The 19,022-nt window shown below is 42.5% G+C and overlaps 1 protein-coding gene across 40 annotated transcripts in view; it reads right to left on the minus strand.

The window, feature by feature from the left end:
- The window catches only part of MAP2 (microtubule associated protein 2), a 212,356-nt gene extending 193,779 nt beyond the window's left edge, over nucleotides 1-18,577 (minus strand). For 31 of the 40 annotated variants that reach the window (XM_079311169.1, XM_079311168.1, XM_079311143.1 and 28 more), the window contains exon 1: nucleotides 18,438-18,577. The gene's annotated coding sequence lies outside the window, so the exon portion shown is untranslated. Of the gene's footprint in view, nucleotides 1-16,884; nucleotides 17,072-17,497; nucleotides 17,953-18,394 lie in introns of those variants that run through there. The other 9 variants (XM_079311167.1, XM_079311164.1, XM_079311154.1 and 6 more) reach the window with 3 other exon arrangements.
- Nucleotides 18,578-19,022: the final 445 nt, after the last annotated feature.

Genomic DNA, 19,022 nt, shown 5'->3' on the forward strand with positions numbered 1-19,022 from the left:
TCAGTTACCTTTGAATCACCGCAGTTTCAGACTCAGTACAAACCAATAACTCTCTCTCTGCTACTTCAATGAGTACAGAACAAAACCCACATGAATGCTCATCTGCATGCATATTCACATACCTATGTTTTTAGATTAATTTGCCAACTTATGTTCATTGTCTAAACAGGCAGGAAATCTCTCTCATCCTTCCTAAAAGTCACCACACAAATTACATGTGATAATGTACAAGTGACACTGAATGATCTGCACTTTCTCCCTTTTAAAAGCTCTCTTTCTCCCTAAAGCTGGCAGGCCATTGATTTTGTTATATGTTGTCCCCTGTTCTAAAAGGAATCCTTTCATAAACCCTAATACATCAGTAATTATGCCATAATTTTTTTGGAAGGTTTCTGTGCTGCTCACTTGCAGGACAGTCTAGAAAATTATAGAAAAATCACTAACAATCTCATCCAAGTTACTACTGTCCCTCCCACAATCTTTGTGGAGAATAAATGAAAGCAATAGGCTTGTTATAAAATGGATGCTGTACTAACTTTACCAACTGAATATAAAGCAGACTTTAATCCTTCTGAGGATTCTAGGTAAACAATATCTCAGTAGGAGAGAACTCCCCACAATATTTAATCTGCCTTGGAAGCTCTTTCAATTGAAGATGGTAATTAATAATACATACCTCTTTTCAGTGAATCAAACAGGCTCTAGATTACACATCATCACTTTTCTATCCTGTATTCCTGCTCTCTTACTGAATTCACAGTGAAATAGCAGACCCAATCTGATATCCAGGGCCCTCAGTAAAGTGCTGCATGACAGCACCCTTCCTTAAAGAGAGTGAAGCTGGCAATCAAGAACCTGAGCCTCACAACCACAGCTGACATCAGCCTCCCTGCAACAGGAAGAAAACACAGAACCTTCCCCATTACAGAACAAGAAAAAAAATCTATTTATTCCATCTAAAGTTCTCACAGTTATGATTCAGAGGGAAAAGGACTAAGGGGCATACTAATCAATATATACCGTAGAAATCATCTTAGCATGGCAAGCAGGGTAAAACTGGAATCTAATAAGATTATTTAATAGTTCTTGTCAACTGATCATAAAGATCATGTTATAATATGAATTTTTGTATTTCAAAAGACATGTACAGGTTATTCTATCATTCTTTACATTTGTCAATACAGCACTACATTATTCTTACTGTGTAAGTCATCACTGTCACAGGAAAAGCTTCCTGTTTATAGCTTTTCTGTATGTGCAGGAACTTTTATCCTGGCATGTGAATGTAGGTTGCAGAAGAGTTTAGTGATTCATGCACATCAGTGCAAAACTGAATTATGAAGTGTTGACTGCAGGTAAAAACATATTTTGATTGAGAGCTGTCCAGGTGACAGCTCTCATGTGTTGGCAGCCATGTCCCTACTGCTGACACTGTTCAACATAATCCAAGTATTAGACTCCAGTAGTATTTGTATATTAAGTTCCATTCAGCACAGTGGAGTCATATGTTCACACTCAGATATGAACATGCATGAAGACTTTTATGAGTAAGGGTGTACAATGAAAAGCCTACCAGAAATCAATATAAGGATCAATGCAGATCAGTATGGAATATCCTTGGGGAACTACAGCAATGCAAATCAGTTTTGTAAGAAAATTTTAATATCCTTAGCACTTTAAGGGGAAAAAAAGCCTTCCTGAAGAATTTTTCTAAGCAACAGAGGGCATTATGAAGCAGGAATAATTCTCTAGTAAAAGACTGAGTTGGTTTAAAACTTTCACAGAAACATAGTAACTCTCTACAAAATTGTCAGATTCAGGATTGGACCGTTTCAGAAAAATCAGCTTTACTTTAGTCTCTACCCCAAATGGAAAAAAAAAAAAAACTTAAATCCCTGAGTCACAGCTCAAGATTCACAAATACAGGACTTAAAGTAGACCATGATATGACTCCAGGAAACTGCAGGAAGTATCTAAGCTATTTGCTTAGAATAAGTGACAGCATTAGCCCAGCTAGGCATTTTCCAGTATCTCAAATGACATTTTATAAAGATGCACTTTTCCATCTAACAGCATGACTTCACCAGTCACCATAGAAAATCTGCACGGCAAAACCAAAACTGAACAACACCTTTTTTAGTATGGAAAAAGGAAAACAAACTCCTGCTTTGCTTTCTGCCTCCTTAGTTAATATATTAAGCTAGACAATGTGAAAAAGCACTATCTTAAAGCACTGCTATAATATTATTTATGTCTCTGAGCCATCAAAGTAAACATCAATGTACCATGATTAAATCAAACACAGGACCACTTCACAATACTGTTTAAACGCTAGGCCTTTTTCTAGATTGAAAAATTGTCAGCCTTAGCCATAAAACTCAAGACCATTTAGATCTCTTTAGACCATGAATGTCCTTATGATGCATCTCAGTAAGTACTTCATGACATCCCCTAGCAAAAATAATATTGTAAACAATAATTAATACTATTTATTGGTTACAAGCTTGAAGTCTTGAAACTATTTTGTCATTAACATCCCCTACGCTACACCACAAGTCTTCATGGGGGAAAAAGAAAGAAAGAAAAAGAAGCCTAAAATTTGCAGACATGGAGCAGAGAGCCCTGAGTACCTTTACAGAGACCTTTACAACATTCTCAATAGCTGATTTAGTGTGAAAGCAGGTGCCAAAACCCCAAAACCAAGAATAACAAACACCACAGTCACTCAGCTTCCAGTCGGGAATGAGTCCCAGCCTGCTTCCCCAGGCTCATTCCAACCAAAACTCTACTCTTCCATACATGCTCAGGCCTCCAGCAAGTTCCACATGTGTTACAACTAACTCCAACTCCCTGACAAAAATGAGGTTATTGTGCCTGTGTTACTACTTCCAATGTTTCTGAAAAATACACTTCTTTCAAGGACTGACCCAAGCCCAGCAGAGACAAAGTAAAGATTCCCAGCTAAGGCCTTACAACCTAATTCATAGAAGTCTTTAGCACTTTGGCAGGCCCATGATAGCCCCCACTAAGGCAAGACAACTCAGGAGTTCTCCATTTCAACTCTGCAAAATGCCACACAAAATACAGAAAGACCCATACCAAACCTTCTGCTCATTTTAACACCAGTGCACTACTGGAACAGTAATTCTGTGCATTTAGAAATACATCAGATTTACACACTGCTAGCAGCAGGACTCCTGAGGATAAAGAACTCATGTTCTGTTTTTTGTCCCAACTTTAGAGAGCACCAACACAATATCCTAATTGCTAATCATCTCCTCCCTAATTCACTGCTCAAACACTGAAAAAACTTGCACAGTCCCAAAACTAAAGCTGCCTGCATCAGACATTGTCTAAAGGAAGCACCCTAATTATGCCTAATTTAGGATTTACATTTTAATTTCAACTTCAAGACAGCTGGGCTCTTCTAAAGGGAAAACCATGACCAGCACAATAAATCCTTCAGGCACACTCCCTCTGCTTTTCTTTCCAAGTTTGTGGGGTTTCACTGCTTAAAAACAACATCAACACACAGTGAAAGAATATTGTTGCATATATTGTAGCAAACTATTAGTGTAAGGACTGCCCAAGCCAGGGCAGAAGCTTTCAAGAACTGCCAAGTTTTCTTTTTCCTCTCCTGAGAGTAAAATAAATGCCATATAGCCTTTCAGATTCAGAGAGACAGGAAAATGAAAAGGTTTACTGATCATATTGATCCATGTTTTCAAGACAGTTGTTCCATACTTATGTGGCTGCCCCATATCATGTGGAGAGTACCACTGGCTTGTTTTTAATTAAAATACAAACACTTCTGCTGCATAATGGAAGTCAATATTGTCCTTAAAATGGACTGTAGAACCAACCTCACAGAATGCAGACCTAAAAACATAAAATAAAGTTTTTAGGTGGGTTCCTCAGAACTCGCTGCATTAAATTCACAATAAGCTTTGATATCAATGCTAGCAAGTAATTCAACCGGTGTTCCAATCCTAAATGTTTTCAAATTGTACTTACAAACATTTTAACATGAAACTGAGATACTCTCTGCAAAGAAGCTGCTCAAAAGAATACATAGGATTAAAAGCCAGCAATGCTCTACTTGCACCAACATCATGAAAATGAAAGTAATGAACAACCTATTCAAGCTTCCTGAAGATGCTCCAAAGTGTCTGTAAGGAAGGTAATCTGCATTTACACAGGTCCTGGACTAGAAAAGTTTCTTTGGCATGTGTTATTCTCCCAAGGTAGTTAAAGACCTTTCAGAGCAGGGAGAGCTACAAGGCTGTATCAATCAGTCCTGGATTCAGCAAGAGCTGGGAGATCTGAGCCACTGATTCACAGAGCAACTTCCCCAAGAAAAGGCATCTCCCAGTGCAGCTGGGAGACAGCCAAAACACACCCATGCACCTCAGTGCTGCCATGCCTCTTTCTACCTGCTGGAGTAAGCAGATGAGTATTGAGGATGTAGGAGGGAAAGCTATTTTCCCCTGCTCACTTCTGTGCAACCACAGAGGATCCGCCTGAATTCCTGACCCACGCATGCCACTAACTGCTGCCAAGTGATCAACAACACAAAAAATGCTGTTGTGTACTGCTCTACCCAGATCTCTATTTCCCTACTAATGCTCTTAAAATCCACCCAAAAAGTTTAAAACCTTGAGCCTGCCCTTTTTGAACTGAAGGCATTTTGCCAGGGAAACAAAACAAAATTATATATAGCTAAAGTATAAGTGTAAGATACTGAACCAGGCCTGTACAAATCACAGTGCAAACCACACAGTTCTATTACACTAATAGTCTAAGTAACCTTTAGCTGTTGCACACATGAATATTCAGAGGGAAGTACCTAATGCCAGCTGCTCTCAGGAAGTAGAATAATGCACATTACTGCCATTGCTCACAGCTCTGCCATCTCTAGCCCACCTGTCACCACCCTGGGTGGCTTTGTGCCTCTGATTGGGCTACTTTGTCAGTCACCTAGAAAATACCATCCTAGTATTCAAGCTCTAACATGTCAAGTAGCTCTAATTCAGCTTTCAGCTCATTTCTTTGTCCTCTAAAAATAACTCACGTTTAATTGCAACTGGCTACAATTTTCTAATTCTTTGTGACCCCAAACCTCTAAATCTATTACCCAAGACAGCCAAAGTAATCCTTAATGAAGGTGTGGGTACAATGAAACATGCTAGGGGCCATCTGGTTGCCAGGTGTTTCCTGGCTTAGCTTTTCTTCACAATACACATCACTCCTCCTCCCCTAATTCCATGGAAGGCAATTTCTACCTCAGAAACTCCTTCATTAAAGACACAGACAACGGCTTTATTGCAAGCAAGTCAGCTGCAGCACAGCAAAGTTCAGAGCCCACAGCACAAAGTCTAGAAGAGCTGTTTATTACCACACATATCTCCCTGTGACTATCACCAAAAGACTGTGCCAGGACTATTTCTGATCCTTAATAGGAAGTGCAACATTTTCACTGTGATCTTATGCTTTGTGTCCTTCACAAGAAAAGAATTAAAATTACAAGGTAAGAGCAGTTTTTACAACAGTACCATTTACACAGAAAACAGGTGATTTAAAATGTACTAAGCAAGGTTGACAGTGAGGGTAATTTGATTTCTTTCAGGGAGCAACACAACCTATCAGTGTGGTTATATCCTGCAAACTTTATTTTCAAAATGGAGCACTTAAATTCCTTAAAATCCCTGTCTGTAAGACATGTAAAAGCTTTCCAGCTTCCAGATATACATTCCTGCCCCTCCCCTTCACCAGTGCTCTGGAACAATTTAGAGAGCTCACTGGTAGAAAAGTAATTTTTGTACAGCGCTAGCATTGCCTCAGCTCAACTTAAGGAGCCAGCTTCCCACAGGGTCAGGCAAGGACCAGGCATGATAGCAGCAAACAGGCACAAGACCCCCACAGAACCAGCTGGGATAAGCCCTGGCTGCCAAGAGACCACATCCCAGATTATTCAGTAGAAAAGGAAGGCTTTGCCTGGCTCCCACTGCTGCGCTAAGATTTGGTTTGCATAAAGCATCTCACATTTCAGGCTTGTGACAACTACATGCACACTCAGATTGGTAGGGATACTGACACATTGATTGTGAAAAACAAGCTGGTTTTACATAGTTCAAGACACGGTATTTCTTCACTAAGTGACCTAACACACATTGCCACATCAGCAACATACTTTAATGTGAGGTGCATCTCACAGCCTGGAGCTCAATTCCATCATCTCCACCTCCAATCCCCCCCACGCTTTCTTGTTTTTAAACTACTACTGTAACTTTTTTCAGTGCTTGATCAACTATACAAACAAGAATCACAAAACACTCCCAACAAAGAACATGTCTGACCCAGAGCTCAAAGCAAATAAGCTCCATTCACTTTGTTCCCCCAGTTTCCCAACAAGCTGATGATGAAGCCAGAGCAACCAAGCCTGGTCAGACCACTCTTGCACTCTGGTACCCATTGTGGGCCGGAATCTGTGGAAACACAAGCATATCCTTACCCCCAGGTTACCAATTCAAAGGGTCCTCCCCATTTTCCAATTTCAAGATTCTTAATAAGTACTTGAGCTTTTTCTAAGTGAGCCTGCAGTCCACTGAAATGGTGCTGAATGGGGGTTAGGTCATTCTGAACACAATTCAAAAAATTAAGGGATTTTGCAGTCTTTCTTGGAGGGTATATCCCATCCCTACACTCCCCATTTTTTGTTTTAACAACATGGACCTGAGAGTCCCATGGGTCTGTTCAACAATCACTTGACCCTTAGGGGAATGTGGAATACCCATGACACAGCACAACCCCACAAATGAAAAAATGAAAAAAAAAATCACAAATTAAAAAAATCATCCATCTGTTTGGATGTATAGGCTGGCCCATTATCAGTCTTTAAGGAGACAGGTATTCCAAGGGCTGCAAAAGCACACAAAAAATGACACTGAACATCTTTTGCATGTTCACTTCCATGAGTGGAAGCAAAAATACATGTGGAAAAGTTATCAATCATAACATGAATGTATGTCAACCTACCAAACTGAGGAAAATGTGTGCCATTGGTTTGTCAGATCTCTAGAGCTTAAAGTGTTATGTTTTCACCAAAACCCAAAAGCTAGGGTGAGGAAGTAAAGTACATGTGCCATTTCAACTCCTTAGCAATTTACAATTTATCTCCTTCACATCGCTCATTGGAGTTTGTCCAGGTTCTCCACAAGATAACATGACTTCACAAGAACAGGCAGACAGATCAAAACACCCAATAACTGGTAAACATGCATCCCATGAATGGAGACGGTGATTTAAAAGACAACCTTGGGAAACAAAATTACAAGGGTATGTTTCTGCCTAGAGGCAGGAACTGAAAATAAGCAATATAGAGAAGAGTTAATGGGTTTGTATAATTTTAGCTTGAAAGGACAACTTTCAAACCAGGATTATTACAGGAACATCCATCACAAAAAGCAGAATCAGAAGGACTGGGGAAAAAAGCAACACCCTCAAGTTCTCCTCCCACAGCCCCAACAAGTTTAGGATTAGAACCTTGTATCAATGGTGGTGCAGGAGGGGCCAGTACGACTATCAAGGTGGGACAAGTGTCCTTTTCTTTGTCTCCAGGTGCCACATGAGTCATGAGTGCCTCCAATACTGTCCACCATGGTCACAAAAGCTCTGCCAGTGCTCTGTCGCTCATTTCAAAACAAAATCCAGCAGAAGAATCTCATGTGTTCTTTTTCCACGGTTTCATAGCTATGTGGTACTCTGCCCAGAGCTATGTTTCAATACAAAATGAGTGATTAAGCAGAAAGGTAACAAACTGAAAGAGATAAATGCAGACAGACCTACATTGGAAGGTGAAATCACCCAGCACCAGTTGTGAAGGATTTTCAAGTTCAGCTATGAAGTAAGCATTTCTCATTCCATGATGGATTAACAAGCGACTAGAGGTACCTTTATTCTTGAGGCACACTTACTTGCTTGTTCATTTTACTATCTGCATATTTTAATATCTTTTAAAATGCAAGTTTCTGCTAGAAATTATTTTCACAAGCTTCAAAACATTCTTCAAAGAGCTACTCATTTGCTTAGTGACACAGCAAATGGGGCAGGGCTTATATATTAATCTAGGAGGATTACACTTCAATCTAGATCAACCTTTGCCTGCAGGTAAGAGCAGTAGGGCAGATAATCCACCAGATTTTCCAACCACAAATGTATGAAAGGAACAGAATCCTAAAGAAAATTATGTTGTGCTTGGGTGGGGAAAAGAGGTGAATAGAAGGAGATAGCCACTTCTTTTTTATCTGCTGTTCAACAGCTGCTGGAACAGGCAAATTCTATTCCTACTGACCTGTCAGCTCTGAACCTACCTCTAATAGCTAAAACAAGTCTCCTTAGCTAGTTTTTTAAGTAAAAATATAGCACATTTTTCTGATCTCTTTTTTTCAGCCTCTTTAACGTGCCAACAGACCAGTTCCTCACTGGAGGAAAGTTCATTTTTCACTTACCTTCCCTCTCCCTTAGGCAAGCAAGAAAAAGGCACCAAAATACTGCTATAAAAAACACAAACACACAGTACAGGTAAAATATTCATTCTCTCCCCATCCCAGGATACAGACAAATCACTTATTCCACTGCACACTGGAATAAGCAGTGTCACCGAGACTGATCTTGCAATAACTTAAAATGCAGAAGAAATTTCCATCCTCTTCAGAAAAAGAATTTACAGCTTCTAACAGTATATAAAACAAATCAGAAACAAAAATAACTCAAATCTTCCAAGTAACTGAAACTTCAGTACTCAAATCCACGAGTTTGGCACAGCAGTAATCACCTAGTGCCAACAACAGAGGTATTTCAGAGTAATGTCCCATAATGCCAAATCTGCAGTACAGTGTCTGCAAGGAAGTCTGACTTACCCTGATAGTAAACATGGCTTCATGTCCTAAAGTATGGAATACATTAGTCTTGCCCAATATTTTTTTCCAAGTATTTATTCCCTCCTCCTGCGTGTAATAGGTGGCAAAAGAATTCCATCCTAAAATACTTAATTTAAAGAGTAAAAATGTTACTTTCCAAGTTGCTCTGTTCCCATCATGAATAAAACAGAAAATGCTCGACACCACCCAAAAAAAGGAGTATCTGCCTTAAAACAGCATTTTTATCTGCTGGCTCAGAGAGGCACATGCTTTCCACCAATTAAATACTGACACTGTTAGAATCTTTTAAAAAATAAATTAATTACAGTCAAGGACTACTCTCTCATAAATAGCAGCGTACAAATACATTTGTGCTAAAAAGCAAAAAGAATCAAGTTAATAAAAAAAACTTCAAAGCATCCAATAAGGCATTGTTTCAGCAGATACTACTTACCTACTGTGACACAAAGCCTGAGCTTACAGTACAGGGCTCAAAGATTACTTAGTCCAGGTGAATCAAAGGACAGAAGTCCACATAATAAGAGCTGCACATCAAGCAACACTGGCAGCACTTTCTCAAGTCAGTCTCTGAACAGCCTCATGGAAAGGCCTGGTTGACTGTGCCTATGGAAACTGAATGTGCCTATTGGTAAGCACAGGTAACAAGGCAGGTCAGTGCTGGCATCCTGATACCAGCATTACCATCCAAATAAATACACATCCCAGCATCTGAAGCATCAATATCATAAATATGGTAAAATCAGAAATGTGTTTCTAATTTCCAAGTGCCTGTAAAAATCAATTAAAGCTTTGCAACAAATTATTAATTCTATTTATTGCCAAGTGATGATGTAAACATGCAGTGGACCAAAACAAGTGAAGGAATAAAAAAAAGCCTAAGTGAATTCAGCGTTTTTTTGCTCAGAGAAGAATACCAGAGGTGATTCTAAGTGCATACAGTTGGACTTTTTTCCTAAATGCATTCCACAAAAAATGTTCTCAACTATTCATACTGAAAGGTACACTTAGAAGATTTTTTAATACTGCATTCAAAATACTGCTAATGTTTTAAGCAACACTAGTAGCACACCATTAAAAATTATCTAAACTAAAAGACTGTAAGTATTATCTATAAATCACTTCTGCTATTTTTGGCAAACTGAAGTATAAAACCATATATTATAATTTGCAATAACACAAAATACCTTTATTAAAAGTTGAAACAAAGTTATTATATGCAACATAATGTTATTATATGCAACAGACAGCAGTGGGTAATAAATGCTTATTCAATATTCTGCTGAGTTTTATTCAGAAGCACAACCAGTTCTCTACGGCCTGAAAAGCTTAACTTTGCAGAAAAACATGGAATGAAAGCTTATTTACCACACTCTATCCTTTGCTCTTGGGAATGAATCAGGTTATTGAGCATTCCACACACACACAGGAGTTTGTTTGCTTTGCTTTTTTTTTTTTTTTTTTAAATTACTCTTGTTGAAGGTTAGGGTTTTTTATTTTCTTTCTCTCAGGGACTCTTTTCCTATTTGTTGCCTAAGAGACGATAACAATTGGTACTTAAGATGCAAAAGAAGTGGCCAAGGTGCAGGGAAGGCTGCATCTGGCTACTCTTACCTGGGTTTTTTTCTCTTGGGAAGCGCAAAGATACATGAGATTTTGGCTGAGGGATGAGGGGCTGAGCTCAGCTCCTCGCTCACTTTTGGATCAGAGGGGAACAGTCAAGTTGCTTCTTCTTTACTGTCGGTGAAGCCTTTGCCCATAACAGCAGCTGGTAAAGTGGGACTTTAGCAATACCAGATTGCACTGGAAAAGGCCCCTCACCATCTACTTGGGTGCCTCAAGAGAAAACCTGGGAACCCAAGCCTCCCCCTCTCTGAGGGAGAGTCTCATGGCTGCTTGCAGGACCCAGCTGCCACTGCTCAGCCCCGCCATCTTCTGCCGCTGCTTCAGGTTTTTCACTACATTTTACCCTAAGAGCCATGTGTGCTCGACCTCTCACAGTTCCCGTTACGACTGTGGAGTTTCTGCTGTGCTTTGTTTGCCACTCCCGGGTGTTCTGTTCTGAGGTTCTGGCACAGCTCCTTTCACACCCTGAGGGGCGCCGGGACCGCCCGCCCCTGCGGGCTGGTAAAGGAAACCCCTCTTCCCGCTCCGCCACTGTTTTGCTGCCCTGCACCACAGCGCCCCCTGCAGGCCTGGAGGATTCACTGCACCAGCCCTGCCCAGCCAGGAGCCAGCAGCGCCCCTGCTGGCCGTGACCGGAACTGCACCAAGGGAAAGTGCCGGCAGCAGAGAGAGGCTGGGACTGGGTTTGTGTTTCTGTTTGGTGTTGCTGTTTGTTTGCCTTGTTATACATATATATATTAGTAAAGAACTGTTATCCTTTTTCCCACAGCTTTGCCTGAAAGCCCCTTCAATTTCAAAGTTATAATAAATTCAAGGGAAGGGGTTCACACTTCCTATTGCAAGGGAGGTTCCGGCCTTCCTTGGCAGACACCTGTCTTTCAAAACCAAGACAACTCTCTCACAAATTTGACAACTTTCTACTTCAAGAAATATACATGTTTTATCTCCCTACAATGAAAGAAGTATTCAGCTTCCTTCCACCTGATTTATATGTTTCTTTATCATTTTCCTGGAAGAGATTTTCTCTACAGGACATCAAATCAATCATGCTGCAAAAGACAGAGGTTGGGCACATCCTTCCAGACACACTTAGCCACAAGCCTAAATATCTACGTCTGCTCTGGACTCCTGGCAACACAGACACTGTCTCCATTTCTGAGCATGCTGTATGCAGCCTTTGGCCCAAACACTGCCCTAACTGAATCAGTGCAAAGCAAGAACTCTGATACAAATCTGGAGGAGCTGACACTCTTATTTCAGAAATATCCCCTCTATTCTTGTGGCTAACACCCTGCATTTTTTGTAATACAGGTATCGGGAAGCACTGGAGGAGGATACAGTATCAAAGCAGCTTAGGGTCATCACACCTGCCTTCATATCTGATGCCCTCCCACCCCAAACTACAGGTTGACAAGAAGGATGGGATATGAAAGACTGTCCAGACCACCTCTTGAGCAAGGTCTGTTCTCCTCCTTTGTAAATCATCCAGCATTTTCCTGCACATCTTCTTTTTAAGCCCTTGGGGTTTTTCTCCCCTCAGCCTCCTTCAACAATCTTCTAATTGCTGAGGGAAATAAAAGCTGGTATTAGTTTCAGCATACTCAAGGCAGACAAATGCCTACAAACATGACTAGACTCTTGTTGCAAACAGGCAGGGCAGCCTGCCTGCCTGGCACACCCTGTAACACAGACTGCAAGAGGAGCAGCCCAACACCTGAGAGCACATCAGGCCCCAGTAGCCTGGGATGTGTCAGCAGGAGTCTTCTGTCAGCAGAAATCTACACATGAACATACAGCTGCTGACCATCAAGCCACAGTCACAGTACTTCAAACAAAAGGAGAAGCTTTGCTGTCTGAGCAATACCACGTGGTCAGAAGAGGAAGGGATGCCTAGGCACACCTTAGACATCACATGGAAGCAGCTGCAAGAATCAGGCAGGGACTTTAAAAGCCTTTGGGGTCTCTTTGTTCAACAATCAGCCAGGGAACAGTAAAAGCATGTTAACATTACAAGAGTTAGCAGTAGGCTCTGGCACAGCCTTTGGCCTTGAGTCTGGCCAAAGTCCCCATGATGGGATCAGATCCATCTGCTCAGACCTGGTGGTCACAGAGGGACTGCTGTGGAAAACAGAGTAACTTGGCACGAGAAGATCTGGTTAGTTAAAACAAACTGACCACATTTCCAGCTAACCAGAATTCTAATTCACGCTTGAACCCTCCTTAAAGTCAAAGGGTTTTGAACCACACTTTCAGCCCATTTCACAGTACATACAGGAAAAAAGCTTTCCTCACAGTCCCTCTGAGACTCTGAGCTTTCCCAGAGAAGTGTCCTTGCACTTAATGTCTAGCACCTTGCAATTGCACTTGCTGCACAAGCCATTCAGATACCTTCTACACCAAGTGAGGAGAACAAAAAGAGAGAAACTTAGCTGTACCCCAAACTTAGCTGAAGCCACTCCAAGTACACCCTGGACAACACTGTGGTTGAGACACACAGGGAAGGAGGCCAGTCCATCTTTGCTGACAGCCAGCAGATACAGGATTCTGGCCCAGCAGTGAAACACAGGCCACATCTGAATGCCTACAGCATTTTCTACTGCTCATCTCGGGATCAAATTTGGGCCAATACACGAGTTTTTAAAAGCACATCCCAAACTGTCTACAGAACCTTCATTAACACATTTTCATTCTGAGACATTTCCTAGCTTTGTTCATCCAAGTTTAGAACCTCAGGGAAAGTGACAAGTTTTGTACAGCCAAGCAGTTGTTCCAAGAGATAATCTATGTTCCTAAAGATAGAACTGACAGTTCCTAGTTCTAAACCAGAAACCAGTCCCCACCATTCTCTCCAGAAAACAAAGGGTTAATTGAATCAATAGGTCCTATAATTAAATGCTGCTAAGTTAGCTGGCATGATTGGACTACTGGGTTTGGTTTGTTTGGAGGGTTTTGTGTTGTTTAACCAGAGGTTGTATATACTTTAAATACAGCTAATTTTGCAAACAGCTATTGAAATGTAGTTTAAAACAGTCTCAGGGAATAAAATGACAAGTTTCACAGACAGAAAAGTAACTTTTCATAGACTCAACTCACTGGAAGCTACTGCAATCTAACTGTCTTAGAGCTAAAAGAAAAATCTCCCTACTTCTTGCTGGGAGCTTGACACAAGACAAGAAATATTCCTCAGCTCCTCATACCCACAAGTGCCAAGTCTAAATGAAGGGGCAAAATTTGTTACAGGACCTTAATTCTACCTATGAATCCATAACTTAAGAATTGTCAGGTATAAATTGATTACTTCCCTGATGGAAAAAAGTACCCCAGATTTTCAATAATCAGAAAACAGAGCTGCAAATGGCATTGTCTCTTTCCAGATGGTGCAAGTCAGGTACAGATTCAATTAACACATCACAGTATTCTGATTTTCACCACTTACCACTGCTGATTGTAATAAGGCCATTGTCTCCCTTGTACTACAGGAAGCATATATACATTTTATCTGGAAGCATCATGTGCTAAAATAAATAAAAGTTTCTGAGATGTAATAAATAGTCTCATTACATCACAGAAAATTAGAAAAATGTGTACTTCAAAAATGCTAAAAGAGAAACAGCATATCATAGCACTGATCAAGCCCATCAATCAACACTAAGCTGTCACAGATTGCAGAAAACAAAGAGAACAAGCCACAACTTTTCATCTACCTCCTTTCAAATTGGCACCCTAACAAAGATACAGGATACTGAGTACAAACACTAACACTGTGAAGCTGATGTGTGTTATCCCTTTCCACTACCTCCCCAATCAAGACAAAAGAACAAAGATCAGTTTCATCTGAGAGACTGCTGTAGGGAAAAACAGTGAGTGTAAAACCATAAGGATAAGCTCATCTTTTCTCCTTAATGCAACAGCAAACAATTAGTGTTAAAGTAAAATGGGTCAATCAAGACCTCAAATCCTCTTAACAGCTAGTACAGTAACCCATGTGGCCACAACAATCCAAATTAACCCCATGGATACAGCAGCTCTTTCCTCTGATACCTAGAAAGTAATTACAAATGTCACACTGAACCTCCATCTAAAACACCATTGTTTAGTTTGGTAGTAGCATAACCTATTATTAAACCTTCTCATGAAATGAAAGCTTTTTCCTTTACTGAGGCAGGCAGCTTAAACCATCTGTTTTCCAGCACCAATCCTGTAAATCAGCTCCACCCCATGGAAATAAGTCTCATGCTGTTTTTTCTTCTTAACTGAGATGCAGTACAGAACTGCTATAAGCTCACCTGCACATGAAGCAGAAGGATGGAAGAAAAGGCACCAACCCTAAATATGTCAAGACCCACCCATACTGTGCCTTGGCATGTGCACCTGTGTGTTTGGGAAGAGATAAGCCATGAAATGGTATCAGAGAAAACTGCACCTTTCCTTGCTTTCTCTGCAAGTACTTGGTATCTTTAAATATCCTCAAGAGGTTTACAACACTGAGCCCACATACCATAAATTTATCCCTTTTTTTCAGAAAAAAAAATTCCCTTTTCTGTAAAAATACTACTTTTAAGCATGCTTACAGCTGATTTTTAAGCACAATTAAGCATGTGTTTGAACTGAATAAATATGGATGGAGCAAAAGATGCATCCTTGAGTCTCAAGAAATAATTCTACATATCAGCACATGCATACTTACTTCTTCATCAAGTGCATACATGGACTTAAAGACAGCACAAAACCCAAAATACCTAGATCATCAGATAATTCAGTTTAGAAAGGACCTTGGGAGGTCACCTAGTCTTAGGACCCCTTTTACACCTTTCCAAATTTCTGGTCATTATTTGTGTGCATGTTAAGTGCAACACTCCCTAAGCCCTTCCTAGTCAAGGCTTCAGTTCTATTTCAAGTGTCCTGCAACCAGAAATGTCTCTTCTGAAACCCAAATAAAGAAAAGGGGTGGGTTGTTTTTTTTTATTTGACTGTGAGCCAGAAGTTTTACCAGATCAGTTCTCAGCATAACTGCTGCCTGCACTGTAGGCAAAAGATCTGTAAGGAACTCGGACTGTGGGTACCAGTAGAGCTTTTTTAAGCTGATTATCATTTGTAGATTTCAGATCTTTCATATGCTGCAGATGTGTCACAAGCTCTGCCAGTGCCTTTGTAGAGACATTAGCAATCAAAAGGTGACTTTCAAAAAGCCACTATCATAAAGTCATCACAACCTGAATTCCTGTTGACTTTTTCTTCCAACCCCATCAAGAAAACAAACCTGTCTCCAACACATGTGCATGACATGCCACACTGGGAGGTGAACCTGAAACAGCCCAGCAGAATCTGCAATGGGCCTCACCCCTGTTTCTGTGGTTGGGTATTTCTAGCAACTTCCACAGACAGTTGTTAAATGAGCACAGTTGAGCTGGAGGGGCCAGAGCCCACTCTGTCAGCACACATAGCAAATGTTTCCTCTGTGAATTTGGTTATATGGTTTAGCAAAGGGTAACTTGTACAGAAAGGAGCATGACACAGGCTAAAAGGAAAGGTATGCTTCTGGGAAAAAAAACATCTAGCAACAAGGGAATTCTTAACCCACAGACTGCAGAAATGCATTTAGGGACTGTTGTGATCAGATAGCTCCTGCCTAGGCACAGCACCTCAGGGGTCATTAAATTACAATTATTTCTTTATTACCCAAACATATTAAAGCACACAACAAAGAGGATATGATATAACATACCATAACAATTACATCAGACCTCTAAATCAAGGCTGCAAATGCTGCTTTATGTAACAAACTGCATTATAAGCACAATGACCTACCCTCCAGTGTGCTAAAACTCTCCATAGAAGAACAGCAACTTTTAATTCTCAGGATGACAGCTCTTTGGCTTCCCTCAAACACCCACAGGAAAGTGCAATACGGGTGTAAGAAACTGAAAAGCTCCATTAACAAAATCCTGTCCCTTGATGAGATAAGAAAGGATGAGAAGAGCTATAATTTATGGCACTGTGCTCCGCTGCTGAGATCACCTCTCTTCCTAGAGCCCTGTGCCAGGGCTCACCTTCATGTTTCATTACCATGCAGAATGGCCTCACTAAGCCATTTGGGTTATTTTCAGAGAGTTACTTTAGCTCATCTGTAAATCACCAGGAAACTGGTAGGTCTTGCCCACCACTGAGTGCACCATCAGTTTCTTGTAAATGAAATAGCCAGTGAGGAACTTGGTGGTTCCCAGTTCTGGGTGCTACATGGGTGAGTCTGGGCTCTGTCACACTCAACATCAGCTGGAGAAATGACCATCCACACACTCAACTAGGCTGCCTTTATGCTAACTGAAGGGTTTGTGGCACACTCAGGTAAAGTGCCCAGTCTTTCACTGCTCATGAATCACTTCTTCATGATCCATGACGTAATGCAGGGGCAACTTCACTGTGTTGTGCCCTCTCAGCACATTCTCTTCCCAGGCAAGGGCTGAGATGCTGTGATTACACCATCCAGGCAGGAGTGAAGGGAAAAAAAGCTATAGAAAATAAATACATTCTGCAGCTGAGCCTCTTCTTGGGTCTATCAGCTATGAGATCTGTACTCTAGACATCCTTGCCAGTCTAAACCAGCACAGGTGAAAAGAAACAGGTTCTTTCATGGAGAGAAAAACAAAGGTTTGCGGAGAAAATTATAAGAAACAGAACCAAAAGAATATGTGGTTCAAGCATCCATGGAGAACCCTTCTGAAAACAAAAGGGACAGGTTTTCTGAACAATAAGCAGCACAAATGCTGGACAGCAAGTGATTTTTTTGAGGAAATATAGGGTATGATTTATTGACATGACCACAGAGACATGGCAAATTATGAAAATTGATGCTAGATACTTAGAATAAGCAAGACTTACAACATATGTGTGCATACATCCCATTCTAATGCATGACTACGCTAATGCTCACTTACAAGTGAAAACCTCCAACTCTGTCTCAGGAAGAACAGTGAAATGTACCAAAAACACAAGAGAGTATCTTTATTCGGAGGCAAACCGAAAGTTCCTGCTCAACCGGGGGAAATTAACCGTGTCTGTCTGTTTCATGCGGCCAGCGATTCTCCCGGCACGGGCACACCCCCTTCTTTCCCGAAGGCGCTCCGCAAAGCCCATTTCATCCGAAGGGCAGGTCGGGGTGTCTCGGATGAGGATGGGATGAGCACAGGGCAGATGAAGCAGGGTTTATCCCGGCTCGGTGCAGCACCGCAGCGCAGCACACGCCTACGGCTCCTACCTGCAGCCATCCCAGCCAGCCACACTTTACATCATTTTTTCTTACATAAAAAGGCATTGTTCGCCGCTCCCGTGCACGCCTGTTTTCCTCCCCTGATCCATGCAATACAGGCAATCATTTTTCTGGTGGTGTTTTTTTTTTTTTTTCCGCCGCTCCCCCTTTCCCCATGCAAATTAACAGCGCTTACAGCCCTCGCCTCACACAACGCTCTTTGTTCAGCCGCGCAGATCCCCTTAGAGAAGCTTAGGGGAGGGGGCAGAAGAGGACAGAGGTTCACATCCTACGGAGGGGTTTTACAGCCCGGGGATGCTCAGAGCCCACGGAGGCAGCCGCCCCCATGAAGGTAAAACAGCGGGGCCGCCCCGCTCACTCCGCTTTTACCTCCCGGGGACAACTGCGGGCTGTGTCCGGGACTGAAGGGCCCAGGGAAAGGAGAGAAGGGCGGATGGAGGGAGGGAGGGAGGGAGGGAGGGAGGGAGCACCGGGACCCCAAAAAAAGGGCTGGCGACCGCCGCAAGGCGGGAAGGGCGCGCGGCTCCCCCCTCACCCCACACCCTTCCCTGCACCGGCCCCGCGCCCCCGCCCCGCTCGTTCCTCCTCTCTTCCCCGACGGCCCTTACCTGAGCGCCGCGGCGGCTGCCGGCACCGACGGGCAGGCAGAGGACGCGGGCTCCGCGGCTGAAGCCGACCCGCCCCGCCGCTCTCGGGGCTGTCGCCGGGACGCGGCCGCCTGCGCGCCGCGAGCCCCCGGGAGCCGCCCCCGGCCCCGCCCCGGCCCCGCCGCCGCTCCCGCAGGGCCCCCGCGCCGAGGAGGGAGCGGGAGGAGCGGCCCCTCGCTGCCGCCCCGCCCCGCCCCGGCCCCTGCATTGCAGACATCGGGACGGCCGCGGGCCCGCTGTGGCCCTGCTCCCGCTGGAGCCCTGTCCCGAAACCCCCTCACCTTACTGCCTTTGGCTCTTCCGACGGTGCGAGTCCGGCTCAGTCTAATCCCTCCTTTTCCTCTGGAGAAAGAGAGCAGATAGCAGTGAGATCGGTGAGAAAACGCGCTCACAGCCCCCTCAGACACCGCGCTGCTGCTCACTTCCACACTGCTGCCGTAGGGCCGGGCTTTCCAGCCATTTCCTGGAATACTGCAATAAAAGATATCCTATTACTTTGCCGCTTACCACGTTCTCGAGCTGAACTGTGCCCCTCAGCATGTCCAT

Source organism: Erithacus rubecula (genome assembly GCF_903797595.1).
Source record: "Erithacus rubecula genome assembly, chromosome: 8".
Lineage (NCBI taxonomy): Eukaryota > Metazoa > Chordata > Aves > Passeriformes > Muscicapidae > Erithacus > Erithacus rubecula.